We start from the raw sequence: 16400 nt of genomic DNA, 5'->3' as shown, positions 1-16400 counted from the left end.
AGGTGCTTTTATTTGAGATGGGGTGGGAAGGATTGAATTGTGTGTTGAAAAAGCCTTGAAGAGCCTTGGGGCTCTTTAGCTTGGTGTGCAAGAGATGAGAGGTGACCTCAGCAATGGTTATCAATATGTGCAGGTGAGTGGCAGGAGGCTGGAGCCAGGCTCTGCTGGGTGATGCCAGTGCCAGCACAAGGGGCAGTGGTGGAAGCTGAGGCAGAGAAAGTTCCATGGAAACATGAGGAGGATTTTTTTCCCTGTGAGGGTGCCAGAGCCTGGAGCAGGCTGCCCAGGGGGGTTGTGGAGTCTCCCTCTGTGGGGATATTCAAACCCTGTCTGGATGTGTCCTGTGTGATCTGCTCTGGGTGCTCCTGCTCTGGCAGGAGGGTTGGACAGGCTGAGCTTTGGAGGTGCTTTCCAGCCCCTGACCTTCTGTGATTCTATGAAGATGATGGAAGAAGGACTAACTGTGCCAAACTGGCCTTCAGGGCAGGAGGTGGCAGGAGAGCAGTGGGCAAGCCCAGGGCAGCACCAGCACAGCCTCTGCTTTAGCTTTCCCACACATTGCCATGGATGTTCTGGGCTTGCCTTCCTCTTGTTTGTACTCAGCACTTGGTCCTGAGGTCTGGCATGCCCCAAGGCCCTCTCCAGCAGGAATCTGGTGCTGGTGGCCAAGCCACACGTCCTTGGCTGCAGCACGGCCGGGGCTGGGTGGGTAGGAGCTGGAGCTCTGCAGCTTGTGAGACAGCCCCAGCCTGGGCACAGCCACGGCTCAGGGCACAGCCCTGGCATACTGGAGCTGTGGAGATGCTGGTGGACAAGTGCCCATGAGCCAGCAACGTGCCCTCAGAGCCAAGGAGGCGAATGGTCTCCTGGGGTGCATTAAGAGTGTGGCCAGCAGGTCAAGGGAGGCTCTGCTGCCCTTCCCCTCTGCCCTGGTGAGACCACAGCTGGAGTACTGGGTCCAGCTCTGGGCTCCCCAGTTCAAAGGAGACAAGAAACTACTGGAGAAAGTGCACTGAAGGCTACAGAGCTGCTGAGGGGCCTGGAGCAGCTCTGGGAGGAGCAAAGGCTGAGAGCCCTGGGGCTGAGAGCCTGGAGCAGAGTAGCCCCAGAGGGCATCTCAGCAATGCTCAGCAAGAGCTAAGGGCTGAGCACAGGGGGCAAGAGGCTGGGGCCAGGCTCTTGTCAGCGGTGCCCAGGGGCAATGGACACGAACTGGAAGCCAGTGTGAACAGGAAGAGCAATTCTATCACATGCTGAGGCTATTGGCAGCAGCTCTGGTTGTGGAAGGACTGAAACAAGCAGCCACAAGCCCTCGGAGGTGACCTTCGTGCCAGTCCCGCGTGGAGCTGCAGTGGGTTGTGGGCACTGCCTGGTGAGTTCTGCACTCCATCCAAAGCCAGGAAATGTGTTCTCTTTCCACAGCAGTAAGCTTAACACTGTGGGGTTGTTGTGGGTTGGATTTGTTTTGGGTTTTTTTGGTTTTGGTACAAAGAAAATTGTTGAACCAAGCTGAAAGGAATGTGCCCTTCATTCTTCCTGCAGCTCTCAGGCTGCTGTCCCACAGCTCTGTTTGGAAGCCAGGGGGATGGGGGCTCTTTTCCCTGCTTTCTGCAGCAGCTTTTGCCTCTCTTTTTCCTGTTTGCCAGGGTAGGAAGAGAAAATTACTTCTCCCCCCTGGTGGAGAAGCTGGTGGTGCTTGGATAACAGTCATAGAATTGCTTCAGATGGAAAAAGCCTCTTTGAGGTCATCATTCTGTGATACTGGTTTAGGTTGGAAGGGGCCTCAAGGATCATCTAGTTCCAGCTCCTTGCCATTGGCAGGGACACCTCCCACTAGAACAGGTCGTTCAAGGCCTCATCCTACCTGGCCTTCAACACCTGCAGGGAGGTTGTGGAGCACAGAAGCACCCAATATGATCTTTGATCAAATTCTGTGCCTCTGTGCTCCACAACCTCCCTGAGCAACCTGTGCCAGTGTCTCACCACCCTCACTGCAAAGCACTTCTTCCTAACATCCAGTTTCAGTCTCCCCTCTGCCACTTCAAACCCATTCCTCCTCATCCTGTCACTACAAGACTTGTCAATGGTCCTTCCCCAGCCCTCCTGGAGCTCCCTTCAGATCCTGGAAGGCCACTCCAAGGTCTCCTCCAAGCCCTCTCTTCTCCATGCTGCAGAGCCCCAACTCTCTCAGCCTGTTCTCATAGCAGAGCTGCTGCAGCCCTCTCAGCATCTTGGTAGCCTCCTCTGGACTGGCTCCAACAGTTCATCCAGCCCAACCTAGCACCCAGCCCTAGCCAATCAACCAGACCATGGCACTAAGTGCCCCAGCCAGGCTTGGCTTCAACAATTCCAGGGCTGGGGACTCCACCACCTCCCTGGGCAGCCCATTCCAATACCAATCACTCTCTGCCAACAACTTCCTCCTAACATTCAGCCTGAACCTGCCCTGGTACAGCTTGAGACTGTGTCCCCTTGTTCTGTTGCTGTGTGCCTGGGAGCAGAGCCCAACCCCACCTGGCTACAGCCTCCTTTCAGGTTTTTTGGTTCCACCTCCAAGTGCAGCCTGAAGTGCAGAAGACAGCAGAAATAACCCTGCTAGGTTGCACTCGATGAGCTCAGAGGTCTTTTCCAACCTGGTTGATTCTGTGGTGGGACTGCAGCAGCCTCCTCCTCTTCACTCAGTCCAGACCCCTCGAGCAGCTGAGGGAGGGACTTGCTCAGCACTGCAAGCAGATGGTGAGTGGAACAACCTCAGGCAGAACCTGGCCAAGCCAATCAAGCTCTCCAGCACCCAGACTCAGGCAGCTTCTGTTTTCCTTGAGCAGAGCTCTGTCTCCACTGGAAGAATGGAAAAGAGGACAACGTGGCCTTCCCCCCACCCCCCCTTTAAAAGCCTCAGTTCATTTCTGAATCCTTCCAAAAACAAACCCAAAAAACTCCCATCCTGGAAAGACATTTTGTGACACTGAGATTAGCCAAGCCCAGAGAGTCACTGTCTGGAAGCACTTAGCTGTGATCTGCTGAGCTCTTGGCTCCTGCCTTGTTTTATCTCCTCTCTGCTCAGCAGATAACCTCTGGCTGTGTCCTGGGTTTGTTTGCAGTGTGAAGGCCAAAATGACTTCACCAGAAGGACACTGGACAGTGGTGAGGGCAAAAGCATGTGCTGGGCAGAACTGGAGGGTGCTGTGCCCTGCCAGCCTGTGGTGGCATGGAGCTAATGAGCAGTGCCACTGCATTCTGATGAGGGTCTTGTGGCACCAGGCGTCTGTGAGGTGTGGTCTTGGGGCTTCACTTTGGGTCCTGGGGCAGGAGAAGCATCCCATGGGCTGCCTACAAATGGTGAGGATGCTGGGGACAAGGTGGTGATGCCACTGTGGAGCCAGCCCTTGGGAGAGTTCACCCTGCAGCCTCTGCCTGAGAGCTGCTGCTGTCACAGGTGGGCTTTGCCCTCGGGGTGCCAGCCCTGGGGTGACAGTGGGTCCCTTCTGCTGAAACCTCTCACAGAATCACACAACTTTAGAGGCTGGAAGGGACCTCCAGAGATCATCAAATTGTGCCAGGGGAGGTCAAGGCTGGATGTTAGGAGGAAGTTGGCAGAGAGAGTGATTGGCATTGGAATGGGCTGCCCAGGAAGGTGGTGGAGTGGCTGTGGCTGGAGGTGTTGCAGCCAAGCCTGGCTGGGGCACTTAGTGCCATGGTCTGGTTGCTTGGCCAGGGCTGGGTGCTAGGTTGGGCTGGATGAGCTTGGAGCTCTCTTTCAACCTGCTTGGTTCTGTGACTCTCTGATCCAGTCCAACCTCCCTTGGTTTGCTCAACCCATGGCAAACCTTTTCTGCTGTGGAGGCCTGGGGCAGCTCATGTCTGGGGTACGTGTCCAGCTCTGCACAGCTCAGGGGCTCTGAGGGAGGGAGCCACTGTGGTTGCTGTGCAGGCTACTCTGACCCTGCTGCTGGTTCTCCCCCATCTCTCCTAGAGACATCTGGCAGGGAGGCTGAGCAGCTCAGCCTTTGGAAAGCAGTGTCAGAGCGTGGGGCTCGCCTTGCCTGCGGAGCGTGCGGCGCTTGCCTTGCAGCCAGCCTCTGCTCCAGCATTGTTCTGCCGTGCATGGGCACCTGCTGGCTTTGCCCTTTCCCCTTGCAGCTCTGCTGCCAGCCTGCTGAGCCACAGCAGCTGTGCCACCCCACTTCAGCTGCTCTCTGTGAAGGCCTTGCCCATGTGAGTACCCACAGGGAGTACCTGGCTGGCCGTGTACGAGCTGGGCTGAGTTTCTGGGTCATAGTAAGGAAGGCTCAGGGACTACATTCTGAGCCAGTGATGACATAGGTCAACTCCCACTGGTTTCCAAGGATTCAGAGTTGGCTGTAGAAGACACAAGCATGCAACTCCAAGTGCCTCTGACAAACACATTTGGCTCACATTCTGCCAGCACTCCAAGCTGCCTTCTTTTTTTTTTGGTTCCAGTTCAGATGTTTGAGTGCTCTGCCTTGGGGCACTGAAAGTGTCTGAGTGTGTCTGAGGGTCTGGGTGACATGGAATACATCTAGCAGACACTCAGCTGGAGATCTTCTTAACATCTCACACCCTTATCTCTCATCCAGCTCTCTGAGCCTGTGGGAGGCTGCGGGCTCGTTGTGCAAGCTCCACTTTGCTGCTGCCTTCTCTCCAGGGCTGTCCCCAGCTCTTCTCCCAGGCAAGCAGTGACAGAACAAGAGGACACAGTCTCAAGCTGTGCCAAGGTAGGTTTGGGCTGGATGTTAGGAAGAAGCTCCTCACAGCAGGAGTGAGAGTGTCTGGCACTGGAAGTCAGTGTCTTCTAAAGCAGTCGAGGGCTGTGGTTTACTGGAGAGAGGAGGAGCTCCTGAAGGGTGAGGAGCAGTGTTCTGCCAGCTAGGACAGCTTGGAGTCCACATCTGCAATCAGAAGAGGCTGAGACATTTCCTACAGACATCAGATTTTGATGTAATTTTGGCCCTGGGAGCCAGAGCTGAGCCTCTCTGGGAGGAGGGATGCAGCTCCCACAGCAGCACTGCCCTGCAGACCTGAAATGGTTTGAGTGGCACCCAAAGATTTGATTGGAGCCACAGGAGCTCATCTCCTGCTGGCAGCTGGGAAGCACTGGGCCTGTTCCTGGAGGCTGGATGAGGCACTTAGTGCCATGGTTCAGTTGGTTAGGAGGTGTTAGGTGATAGCTTGGACTCAATGGTCACAGAATCACAGAACCAGTCAGGGTTGAAAGGGACCACAAGGATCATCCAGTCCCAACTCCCCTGCCATGCCCAGGGACACTTCACACTAGATCAGTTTGGCCACAGCCTCATCTAGCCTGGCCTTAAACACCTCCAGGGATCAGGCTTCCACCACCTCCCTGGGCAACCCCTGCCAGGCTCTCACCACCTTCATGCTGAACAACTTCTTCCTAACCTGCAGTCTGACTCTCCCCATTTCCACCTTTGTTCCATTCCCCCCAGTCCTGTCACTCCCTGACAGCCTAAAGAGTCCCTCCCCAGCTTTCTTCTAGCTCCCTTAAGATACTGAAAGGTCACAAGAAGGTCACCTTGGAGCCTCCTCTCCAGACTGAACAGCCCCAACTGCCTCAGTCTGTGCTAGATTGTGTGGTCCTGCTCTGGCAGGGGCATTGGACTCGATCTCCTTGGGTCCCTTCCAACCCCTAATATGCTGTGATCACAGCAGAGCAACTCCAGCTCATCCTCGTGGCCCTTCTCTGGACACCTCCACAGCCCTCTTGTCCCAGGGGCTCCAGCACTGACTGCAGCACTCCAGGTGGGGTCTCAGCAGTGGGGAGCAGAGGGGCAGGATCACTTCCCTTGCCCTGCTGCCCACACTGCTGCTGCTGCAGCCCAGGCTCTGGCTGCTCTCTGGGCTGCCTGAGCACACTGACAGCTCACACTGAGCTTCTCGTCTGCCAGCACCCCCAAGTCCCTCTCCACAGGGCTGCTCCCAAGCCAGGCACTGCCCAGCCTGTATCAGTGCTTGGGATTGCCTCGACCCAGGTTTCTTCATGGCACTGAGGTTTCTGGTGGGTAGGAATGCTTGGAGTTGAAACCCTGTGTTAGCTCCTAAGGGTAAATGTTCTGTGGTGCAAGGGAGGAAGCACTCTGGTATCAGTGACACATGTCTGGGCTAAGCTGTGCAAGAGATTTGGAGCCACTACCTGCCCTGAAGGTCTGGCAGTGCAGGGCTTGAGCTGGTCTCGTTTATCTCTGTACTGAGACAAGCTGTGTGTGTGTGCAACCATTTGTTACCACTTTATTCCATGTATTGAACAGGAAAAGACATCCTCCTGGTTCTGAGAGCAGCACTCACAGAGTCAGCCAGGTTGGAAAGGACTCTGAGATCATCCAGTCCAACCTAGCACCTAACCCTTCTAATTAACTAAACCCTGGCACTGAGTGCCTCATGCAGCCTCCTCTTGAACACCTCCAGGGATGGGGACTCCACCTCCCTGGGCAGCACATTCCAGTGCCAATCACTTGCTGTGAAGAACTTCTTCTTAGCATTCAGCCTGGACCTGCCCTGGCACAACTTAAGGCTGTGTCCTCTTCTTCTGTCCCTGGGTGCCTGACAGAAGAGCCCAACCCCTGCCTGGCTACAGCCTCCCTTCAGGTAGCTGCAGACAGCAATGAGCTCTGCCCTGAGCTGAGGAGGAAACTTGCTTTTAGCAGTAGTTGTTATGCAAGGTGGAAACTCAAGAGCTTCTACAAGATGGTTTTGCTCATTAGGTGCTGAGAAGCCTGGAGAGTGATTCCAAGTTGGGGCTTGTTGGGTTTGAATCCAGGGTGGGGGTGCTGAGTCTGCAGGGGTCTGTCACTCGCTGTGCTAGGGGAGATTTCTGCAAGCACAGAATCCATAGCATTGATTTTTGCAGGCTCTGTCACAAAGCTGATAGGAATTTGGTGGTCCAAGAAATTAAGGAAAGGAAAATGTGAGTGAGGCCAAGGCTCCTTTCAGAGGTTGCTTCAGAAATCTCAGGCTGATCAGCAAAGAGCAAGAGCTTCATGGGCAAAGGGAATGCAGTGACTCTGCTGGTTTTCTGATGCACCACTGCAGGCCAGGGGCAGCTCTGTTGGGGGTTTGTGATCTGCTTTATTGGCTCAGCTGAACGTGCACATGGACTGAAACCCCAGGAAAAGCTTCAAAGCAAACTGTGCTGTGGGCCAAGAACTCAGCAGTGGAGGTCCCCCGAGGAGCAGTTACTGAAGGAGTGCTGCTGCTGTGAATTGCAGCCAGGTTGTCCTGAGGGACTTGGCGTGAGGGCCTGAGCCAGGGTTTGGTACTGGGGGCACAAGCAGGATCTGTAAGCAGCTCTCAGGTATTTCAAATCCTATCACTGTTGCTGGCAGCAAAGTTATAATGAGGTGAAATGTTTTTCCAGGGTGCTGGAATCCAGCAGTTAAAAGATTTGCCTTCAAGGGAGGTGGTGTGGGCTTGGTGCTTTTTCCCCTTGGAGAATGGCACTCAGCTTCCTACTTGAAACTCCCTGCTCTGCAGGATGGATCCATATGTGCCATGCAAACCCCACAGGCTTCAGCTCAGCCTTCCCACGGTGCCAGGTCTTTGTTTTCTGTGCCCTGCACCAAGCTGGTGCCACAGTGAGCAGCTCAGCAGAGCTGCTGAGCTCTTTGGGTAGACCCAGGCTCAGCTGCCTGTCCTCCCTCACCTTGCTCAAGCAGGAGAACGTTGGGTGGGCAGGGGTGAGGAGTTAGAGAGCAGTTGGGAAGGAGCTGTTTGAGTGTGCCAGTGCCTGATTTCTCATGCCCCTCTGAGGTGAAGCTGGAAGCTTTGCACTGGAAGCTTCACAGAGTGGCTCCTTCAGGTGCCATGTGCTGGGGTGGCTCTGAAGAGGACTGGGACCCTCTCTCTGGGACCCTCTCTCTGGGATCACAGAGGGACTGTTTTACCTTTTTGTCTTTCTGAGCTGGCATGACAAGAGCTGGCAGTGGAGATTTCTGTCCCTCAGCATTCTTTTCCCAGCTCACCAACGTTCCAGGAGCTGCAGCTCTGTGCTGCCACCGAAGCTGCGCAGGAGCAGCAGCCGAGAGGGAATTCAGGAATGCTGGACCTAGTGGTTTGTTAGGCTGCTGCACTGAGAAGTTTCAGGCTCCTCTCGCACCTCCTCCCCTCCACTTTTCCTGCCACTGTTCTGTACTCTGTGGTTTCTTGTGGTTCCTGTGCTCCACAGCAGCCAGCACTGTGAATTCCGTAGGCAAGATCAAGTGTCCACATCAACTCATGGTACCGTTTTTGGACTGATACTGACTGCAAGCAGAGGCAGAGGCCAAACTATCTGCATTAGATAGGTGGGGTGAGGTCAGAACACCTCGATTTGCTGAGCTCCGAGAGCAGCTCAGGTCACCTCAGCAGTGGCTGGAACACAGCAGGGGTACTGCAGCTGCTGCACATGGGTGTTCCTCACTGCTCAGCTGCGCTCCTCAGACCCTGGGTGGCAATCAGGCATCACTCTGGGAGAGACACAGCAATGGCCATGAGCCAGCAGTGTGCTCTGGTGGCCAGGAGGGGCAACGCCATTCTGGGCTGGATTGGGAGGGCTGTGGGGAGTAGGTCAGCAGAGGTTCTCCTGCCCCTCTGCTCTGCCCTGCTGAGGCCACATCTGGAGGACTGTGTCCAGTTCTGGGGCCCCCAGTTCCAGAGGGACACAGAACTGCTGCAGAGAGCCCAGCACAGAGCCACAAAGGTGCTGAAGGGAATGGAACAGCTCTGTTAGGAGCAGAGCCTGAGGCAGCTGGGGCTGTGCTGCTGGGAGAGGAGGAGCTGAGAGGTGACCTCAGCAGTGGTGATCAATGTGTGCAGGTGAGTGCAGGAGGCTGGAGCCAGGCTCTGCTGGGTGATGCCAGTGCCAGCACAAGGGGCAGTGGTGGAAGATGAGGCAGAGGAAGTTTCATTTAAAGAACAGGAGGAATTTTTTCCCTGTGAGGATGGCAGAAGCCTGGAGCAGGCTGCCCAGGGGGGCTGTGGAGTCTCCCTCTCTGGAGATATTCAAACCCTGCCTGGATGTGTTGCTGTGTGATCTGCTGTGGGTGCTCCTGCCTTGGCAGGGGTTGGACTGGCTGAACTTTGGAGGTCCCTTCCAGCCCCTGCCCTTCTGTGATTCTGTGAAGCCAGACATGGGACCAGGCTGCCCAGGGAGGTGGTGGAGTCCTCACCCCTGCACCTGCTCAAGGAACATGTGGGGTATGGTTTAAGGGCTGTGCTGAGGTTGGGTTGGTGCTTGGACTCTATCTTAGAGGTCTTTTCTAACCTAAACAGTTCTCTGATTCTAAGAAAATGGTAATGGCTTTGGCCTCCTGGACAGGAGGAGGCTGCTGCAGGTGGGGAATGGGAGCTGTGTGGTGTCCTGGGGCTGCTGTCATTGAAGCTAATTCCAGTTTGCCTCCGGAGGTGGCTGCCAGCCAAGCGCTCTGCTGCACCCTCCGCTGGAACCTTGGGGTTGGGATCACTCCTGCACTTTAAACTTGCTAGGGGGCTGGAGGCAGAAGTTTTGCTTCTAGCCAGAAGGAATTCAGCCTATGGAAAAACAGTAAAAGTCTCCTTTAGGTTGTGGCAGGATTACAGCAGGCAGGAGAGTAAGAATTTCTGCTGAGGGCAGGACTGCAGGAGGGATGAAGTTTCTCAGGGACTCAGAGTTTCCACAGGCTGAGACAATTCTGTCTTTGCCTCTGTGCAGCTGGAAGCAAGGCTCCTGCTGAGGCTGATTTGCCTGCTTGGGTTTGTAGAACAAAACAAATTCTGCAACCTCAGAAATACCTTCCCCCCCCCTTGTTAGTCAGTGAAGCTGCAGACAAAAGTGATTGTTGTTTCAGGATTAATCATAGAATGGAGCAGGTTGGAAGAGAGCTTCAAGCACATCCAGCCCAACCTAGCACCCAGTCAGCCAGACCATGGCTTCAGCACCTCCAGGGACAGCGACTCCACTGTCTGTGTCCCTCAGAACTGCACTCTCTTTAGGTTCAGACCCACTGCCAGTTGCCTGTTGCTCAGTGGGGGTGAAATCACTGCTGCCCTACGTGAGCTGTGGTGCAGGTGTGAGGGACACCCTGGGGAGACTTTCCACTGACTCCTGTGGAAGCTGGATGAAAGCCCAGACTAAGATACTTAACACAGGATTCCAGGAAAACCACTTTTCCCCCAGGATCTGCCTGCTGCCCACCTGCCCTGTGTCCCAGCTGCCTGGGTGGCCTCCCTAGCAGCCTCTCTGGAAGGCAAAGCTTGCTGCACACACAGCTCCTGCTCCCCACCACATGCAGAATCTGGGGATAACTGCACCTTGACTTGGATGGAGATGCCACGGGACCTTTGAAGGACACCAGCCCATGGTGGCTTGAGGTGAGAGAAGCTGGTGGCTAACCTCTGGGGTTATTAAAGCTAAGGGTTTGGGATCACAGAAGCATCCAGGTTGGCAAAGCCCCTCAGACTCACCAAGTCTGTGGAAGCTCCCTGTGGTCAAGGCCACTCCTGCAAGTGGCAGAAGCACTGTGCCAGTGGCTCTGGATGGCCATGGTGGCCATCAAGCAACCCACTGCTAAGGTACTTGGGAGCTGGCATCAACCCAGGCTGTGGCACCAAGTGGAGCCATCCAGGCAGAACCTGGGTTGAAAAGGATCACAGAAACAGCCAGGTTGGAAAAGACCCTTTGGGGGTTGGACTCGATGATCTCTTTGGGTCCCTTCCAAGCCCTGACATCCTGTGATGCTGTGATCACCAAGCCCAACCTAGAGCCCTACTCTACAAGACTCACCTTAAACCACATCCAAACCACCCTTAAACACATCCAGGGTGGGGGACTCCACCACCTCCCTGGGCAGCTCATTCCAGTGGTACTTCAGCCTCTGACTGGGTGCCCCTGCTCTAGCAGGGGGTTCGGGCTTGGGTGGTCTCCAGAGGTCCCTTCCAGCCCCCATCAAGCTGGGATGCTGGGAAGTGTAGGGAACCCTTTCCCAAGGGCTGCCAAGCAGGGTGCTTGGGCTGGCTGCTGCTTTTCCCAAGGGACAGGTGGGGCCACCAGGACTCTAACTCGGATCAAAGGATGCAGAACCAGAGCTCTGCCGGGCACAGGCTGCCTGAGCTCAGACCTCCTCACCCCAAGACTGTCAGTCACAGAAGTGCTGAGCTGGTCTCCTGGACAATCCCTGCTGTGCTTTCAAGGCTCTGTCTGTAGGCACTTCCTGTGGCATGGAGCTAAAGGCTTTTCTCCTGGCACCAGGACTCTCTACTCCAAGCTCCAGGAAGGCATCAAGTTAATCAGCAGTGGCAGTCTTGGCTCCATCAGAGCAAGGCTGCCTCGTTGGAAGTACTTGAGCCTGGCTCTTGGCTCCCTTCCTGCCTTTCAGCAGGAGTGCTGACTTCCTTTGAGTGATCTTCAATTTCAGAGGGAAGCTTCCCACTGAACAGACCTGTGTGAGTGGTGTCCTGGCAGCAGATCCTTACACAGTCTGCATGGATGTGGTGGTAGGAAAAGCACCTGGAGTCAGGAGGATGCTGATTTGCTCAGGCAGTGATGCCCTGCTCTATGTGCTGGTGATGAGCAGCTCTGCTGTGTCCAGCCAGCCAGGGCCCCTCACGCTGTGCTCCTCCCCTGCTGTTGCCCAAGGCAGAGCTCTGGGGCACTGTGAGCAGGCTTGTGTCTCAGGTACTCCGGGGCAGACCTTCAGCAGAGGTCACAACCAGCCAAGCTGACTTCAGGCTGGCTCAGGAGCTGGGCTGTAGCCACCACACTGTCTGAAAAAGATGCAAAGCAGAGCTGCTGTGTAGTGCACAACCCTGTGGGCACAGTGGTTTGGAGCCTGTGCAACCCCCAGGGGCTGCAGGGCAGACCTCATTTCATCTGCAGGGTCAAGAGATCACAGATGTGCTCAGGTGTCTGAGACCAACTCTAGAGAAAGTAACCACTAGAACAAGAGGAAAGGACTCAGGTTGCGCCAGGGGGGGTTTAGGTTGGGCATGAGGAACAATTTCTTCCCCAAAAAGGTTTGTCCAGCCCTGGCCCAGGCTACCCAGTGCAGTGGAGGAGTCTCAAAGCCCTGGAGATGTGGTGCTGAGGGGCATGGTTTGGTGGTGAGCTGGCAGTGCTGGGGTAAGGGTTGGACTCCATCTTAAAGGTCTTCATCCAAAATGATTCTATGAATGATTTCTTGCTGCTGAAGAGTCTGACTTGTCAGGGCTGACTGAACTCTAGGAGATGCCAACCTGAGGGGAATCTCCTGGAGAAACAGCTAGCAAATGTTTCTGCTGAGAGATCATTGCTGCTGGCTGGAGGCTGCAGCACAAGCCAGCTCTGAACATCTTCATCCCATTTCTCATCTCCTTGTCAGTGAAATTCCTGCTGTGCCTGCTCCATGTTTGCTGTGGTAAATCCCAGATCTGATCTAGATGCTGGGGGCAGTGAGAGCCATGGCTGGTCCTTGGAACATCTTCCTTAGGAGAGACTGATGGAGCTGAGGCTCTCTGGGCAGAAAGACTGAGGAGTGCCCTTATTAATGTTGGTAAAGGTGTGCAGGTGAGTGGCAGGAGGCTGGAGCCAGGCTCTGCTGGGTGATGCCAGTGCCAGCACAAGGGGCAGTGGTGGAAGCTGAGGCAGAGGAAGTTTCATTTAAACAGGATTTTTTTTCCCTGTGAGGGTGCCAGAGCCCTGGAGCAGGCTGCCCAGGGGGGCTGTGGAGTCTCCCTCTGTGGAGATATTCTGAGATTGCCCCTCTCAGAGAAGGTTTCTCCCTGGCTTCTGAGTTCTCCTGAGTGCCCTGTTCTGTGGGCAGGAGAGCTTCAGCGAAGCTCTGCTGCCTCCCGCTGGCTTCTCAGCTCATCTCCCCAAGCCCTGGGATGACAAACGCCACTTTGTGTCCGTAACTGGGGTGTCTTCTACTCGTCCTTCTGCCTCTGGCTCCAGCAGCAGCTGGCAGAGGTGCCTGGAACATCTGTCCCCCTCCTGCTGAGGCTGGGGACACGTTTGTGCCCTGCCAGGCTGGCTGCAATGCCTGGATGTGTTTCAGGGTGGTTCGGATGTGGTGCTTGTGGCTATGGTTTAAGGTGGATCTTGCAGAGCAGGGTTCTAGGTTGGGCTCGGTGCTGCTGAGAGGCTGTGCCAGCCTGCTTGGTTCTGCCGTTCTGTGACTGGCTGGCAGCCAAGCAAAGGAGCTGGGTTTGCATTGAGTTAGACGTTATCATCTCATCCAAATCACTCGGTTGGTAGTTTTGGTTTGTTTTCCTGTAGAAGTCGATCAGCAGCCAGAGCAGCCCCGGGGCTGGCAAAGGGATGGTGCCAGCGGCTTTGATCAGCCGGGTTGTGCGTTTTGGGCTGCGGGGGCTGAGTCGCAGCCGGGCTGTGCTCCCTGCGTTCCCTTCAGGCTAGGCAGCGGGTTTTGCTTGCAAATGCTCTCTGCTTCAAAGAGCTCTGCTTCCTGCTGTGTTTTCCTCGAACAAGCTTCAAAGAGGTTTGTTTCCTGGTGTGCTTCCCTGGGACGAGCAGCTCCCCAGGGCTCTGTCTGAGCAGAGCCTGCCCGAGCTGGGGGATGCTGCAGCAGGGTCCTGAGTGCAACAAGGGGAAAAGCAACAGGAGGGCAGAGGTTTGCTGCTACCCACCGATGCCAGGTGTCCTCCCGCAGAGTTCTCCCTTCCCAACCACCAGGTGCGCCCCAGCTGGCGTCGCAGGGCTTGTTTTTGGCTCGGGCAGGTCTCGCCGCGGCTGTGCGGCACCCAGCGACAGGCAGCCCTGGCCGTGTCAGCGCCAGGACATGGACTTGCTGGAGTGGATCCGGGGCAGGATGATCAGAGGGCTGCAGCACCTCCCCGACGGGGACAGGCTGAGAGAGCTGGGGCTGCGCAGCCTGGAGGAGAGAAGGCTCTGGGGAGACCTTAGAGCTGCACGTCAATACCTGAAGGGGACCTACAGGCAGGCTGGGGAGGGACTGTTCAGCAGGGCCTGGGGTGATAGGATGAGGGCAATGGTTTGAAACTGGAGCAGAGGAGATTTAGGTTGGACCTCGGCTCAGTGAGGGTGGTGAAACACCAGAACAGGTTGCCCAGGGAGGTGGCTGAGGCCCCAGCCCTGGAGACATTAACTTTGCCCTGGGCAGCCTGATCTGGAAGTGGCCTGATTGGAAGTGTCCCAGCTCACTGCAGCGGGGCTGGGAGAGAGCACAGAATCATAGAATGGGTAAGGTTGGAAGGGACCTCAAAGATCTTCTAGTTCCAACCCCACCGTCGATGGTCCCTTCCAGCCCAGTGCATTCTATGTCACCTCTGCCATGGAGCACACAGCTGTGGCTGCTGAGGATGCTGGCTCTGGGCAGGGCCATGCCCTAGCTGCTCTCCCCCTGGCAGCCCCAGCCTGGCCTGTAGTCCACTGAAGCTCACATGAAGCTTTCTCTTCCCTTATTTTCTGAAACAGCAGTGGAGTGGAACACAAGAAAGTAGGGAAGATGGAGAGGTGGGCATGATGGATGACCCTTCTGTTGGCACAGTGCCTGCAGGAAGAGCAGCCAAAGATCTCTATGCTTCAGAAAGCAGTGAGTAGTGATGTGAGAGGAGGCTCCAGCTCAGCACGAGGGGAAACTTCTTGACTGTAAGGGTCCCAGAGCCCTGACACAGGCTGCCCAGAGAGGCTGTGCAGTCTCCTTCTCTGGAGCCTTTCAAGGCCTGTCTGGATGTGTTCCTGTGTGCCCTGAGCTGGATTGTGTGGTCCTGTTCTGGCAGGGGAGCTGGACTCAGTGATCTCTTTGGGTCCCTTCCAACCCCTGACATCCTGTGAGCCTGTGAGAGTGGACTGGTTGTGGTGGGTGCTGGTGCAGAGCTCTGCAGCATGCAGGCCAGATATTGGGGTGTAATGCAGGGTAATTCCTGCTTGGAACTAATCTGGATTTGATGTTCACATGTTCCATTTGGCACCATTCCCTTGTTTGAGAAGGGCCTTGTGTTGTCTCAGGGGGTCTCAGCTGCTGGAAGGGCTCTAAAAAAAATGAATGTGGCACAGGGACTTCCATGGTGGAGCTGATGCTGTAGCATCTCTTTGGGTAAATGGGGAGTTGGCATTGTTGTTCTGTTTGCCCAGTGCCACTGGGAGCTAGGGTGGGTTGCTCTGTCGGGTCACTGGAGGGCAGGAGATGAGGAGATGTTGGTCTCTGAAGGCTAAGTACTGTGAGCTCTCGCCTAAGCCAAGGGTGAGCTCGGGGCAAGGAGGGGGCACACTGGTACATGCTGTAAGGGCTCAACCAAGCTGCAGCTGGAGATCAGCATGGAAGAGGAGGGTGAAGCAGTCCTTGGATACAACACAATAATAGAGCACTTCTGTGGTGTGGCCATGTCCACCTGCCATGCTGTGTGCCAGTGCTGGTGGTCACGTAGAGCTAATTGCCCTTGGAGCTTGTGATGTTCCTGGGGAGGGTCAGAAGAGGAGAGGGCTCCACCCCCCTTCTCCATCTGTGCCTTTTCTTCCCCTCTCACCAGGAATCCAGCTCCTTTGACTGTGTTTGCCTCACAGCCTCCAAAGTCAAACCCTGAGCAATGGGTGAGCTGCAGGAAGGAGGAGATGGACTTTGACCTGGCTGTGCACATTGGTGCTAGGAATGTGGGTTCAGCCTTACTGCTGCTGGGACCTGGGGCATAGAACCATGGTAACCTCAGCTCTGTTGGGCTGGATTCGTCTGTCCTGACCCCCAGCATGGGTGAGGTGACCACAGAGGTGTGTTGCTCTTGTTTCTGTTGGAGCAGTGTCGAGAATGCCAGGCTCTGACTGGCCATTGTGCTGCAGAAGGGCTGGTGGAGAAGTGAGTGTCCCATCCCAGGCTGAGGAGGGGAGCACAGATAGAGGCCTAACACCTGCACATTTTGGAGGTGCCCAGGACTGAAAGAAAGCACTGAAAAGATTGACCAAGCTCTACTCTTCTACATGTGGGCTGATGCCACAGCTCTCAGTCTTCCGTGATGGCCTGCAGAGGCTGCTCCATCCACGAGGGCTGCTCAGTGGGAGAGAGCAGCGATGAAGCCTCACTGCAGCTGGTAAAACTTCAGCTCCAGCACAGAGCTGGGTTTTTAGCCCAGCTTTTGGGCTGCTCAGTTCATCTCTAAAGCAGGGCTTTTGGTGCTGCTGCCCTTTGTCTCACCCCTCCTGTTCCTCCAGGGTTCTGTGGTGTAACTGCTACTGCCTATTGGGACTTCACCCTATGCAGAAGAGATTACACACAGAAATTTCTTCATCCTGAGAGCACTGAAATCTGCTCCATCAAACATTAACCAGAAGCCCTGCAGAAGAGAACGATTTGTTTTCTTTATTCTCACCCCCCCATCCCATCCCTTCCCCCCCCCCCCCCCCCCCCCGGCTAAACCTGTTCATGCCACAACTGGTTTGGTGTGTTGGTTCAAGATGAAGGGTG

The 16400-nt window shown here is 55.5% G+C and overlaps 1 long non-coding RNA gene across 2 annotated transcripts; it reads left to right on the top strand.

Moving 5' to 3' along the window:
- The first annotated feature begins 4601 nt into the window (after nucleotides 1–4601).
- On the top strand, nucleotides 4602–16321 carry LOC135186886 (uncharacterized). Of its 2 annotated transcripts, XR_010307135.1 has the most exons (4): nucleotides 4602–4736; nucleotides 10169–10362; nucleotides 15475–16026; nucleotides 16148–16321. It is a non-coding gene; the product is annotated as an uncharacterized LOC135186886 (long non-coding RNA). The 2 variants fall into 2 exon arrangements; XR_010307134.1 differs by lacking the exon at nucleotides 4602–4736 and having other exon boundaries at nucleotides 9863–10362.
- Nucleotides 16322–16400: the final 79 nt, after the last annotated feature.

Source organism: Pogoniulus pusillus, chromosome 26 (assembly GCF_015220805.1).
Source record: "Pogoniulus pusillus isolate bPogPus1 chromosome 26, bPogPus1.pri, whole genome shotgun sequence".
NCBI classification, from domain to species: Eukaryota; Metazoa; Chordata; class Aves; order Piciformes; family Lybiidae; genus Pogoniulus; species Pogoniulus pusillus.
Note: the sequence above shows the minus strand (reverse complement) of the source record. Positions and strands in the feature narration are given on the sequence as shown.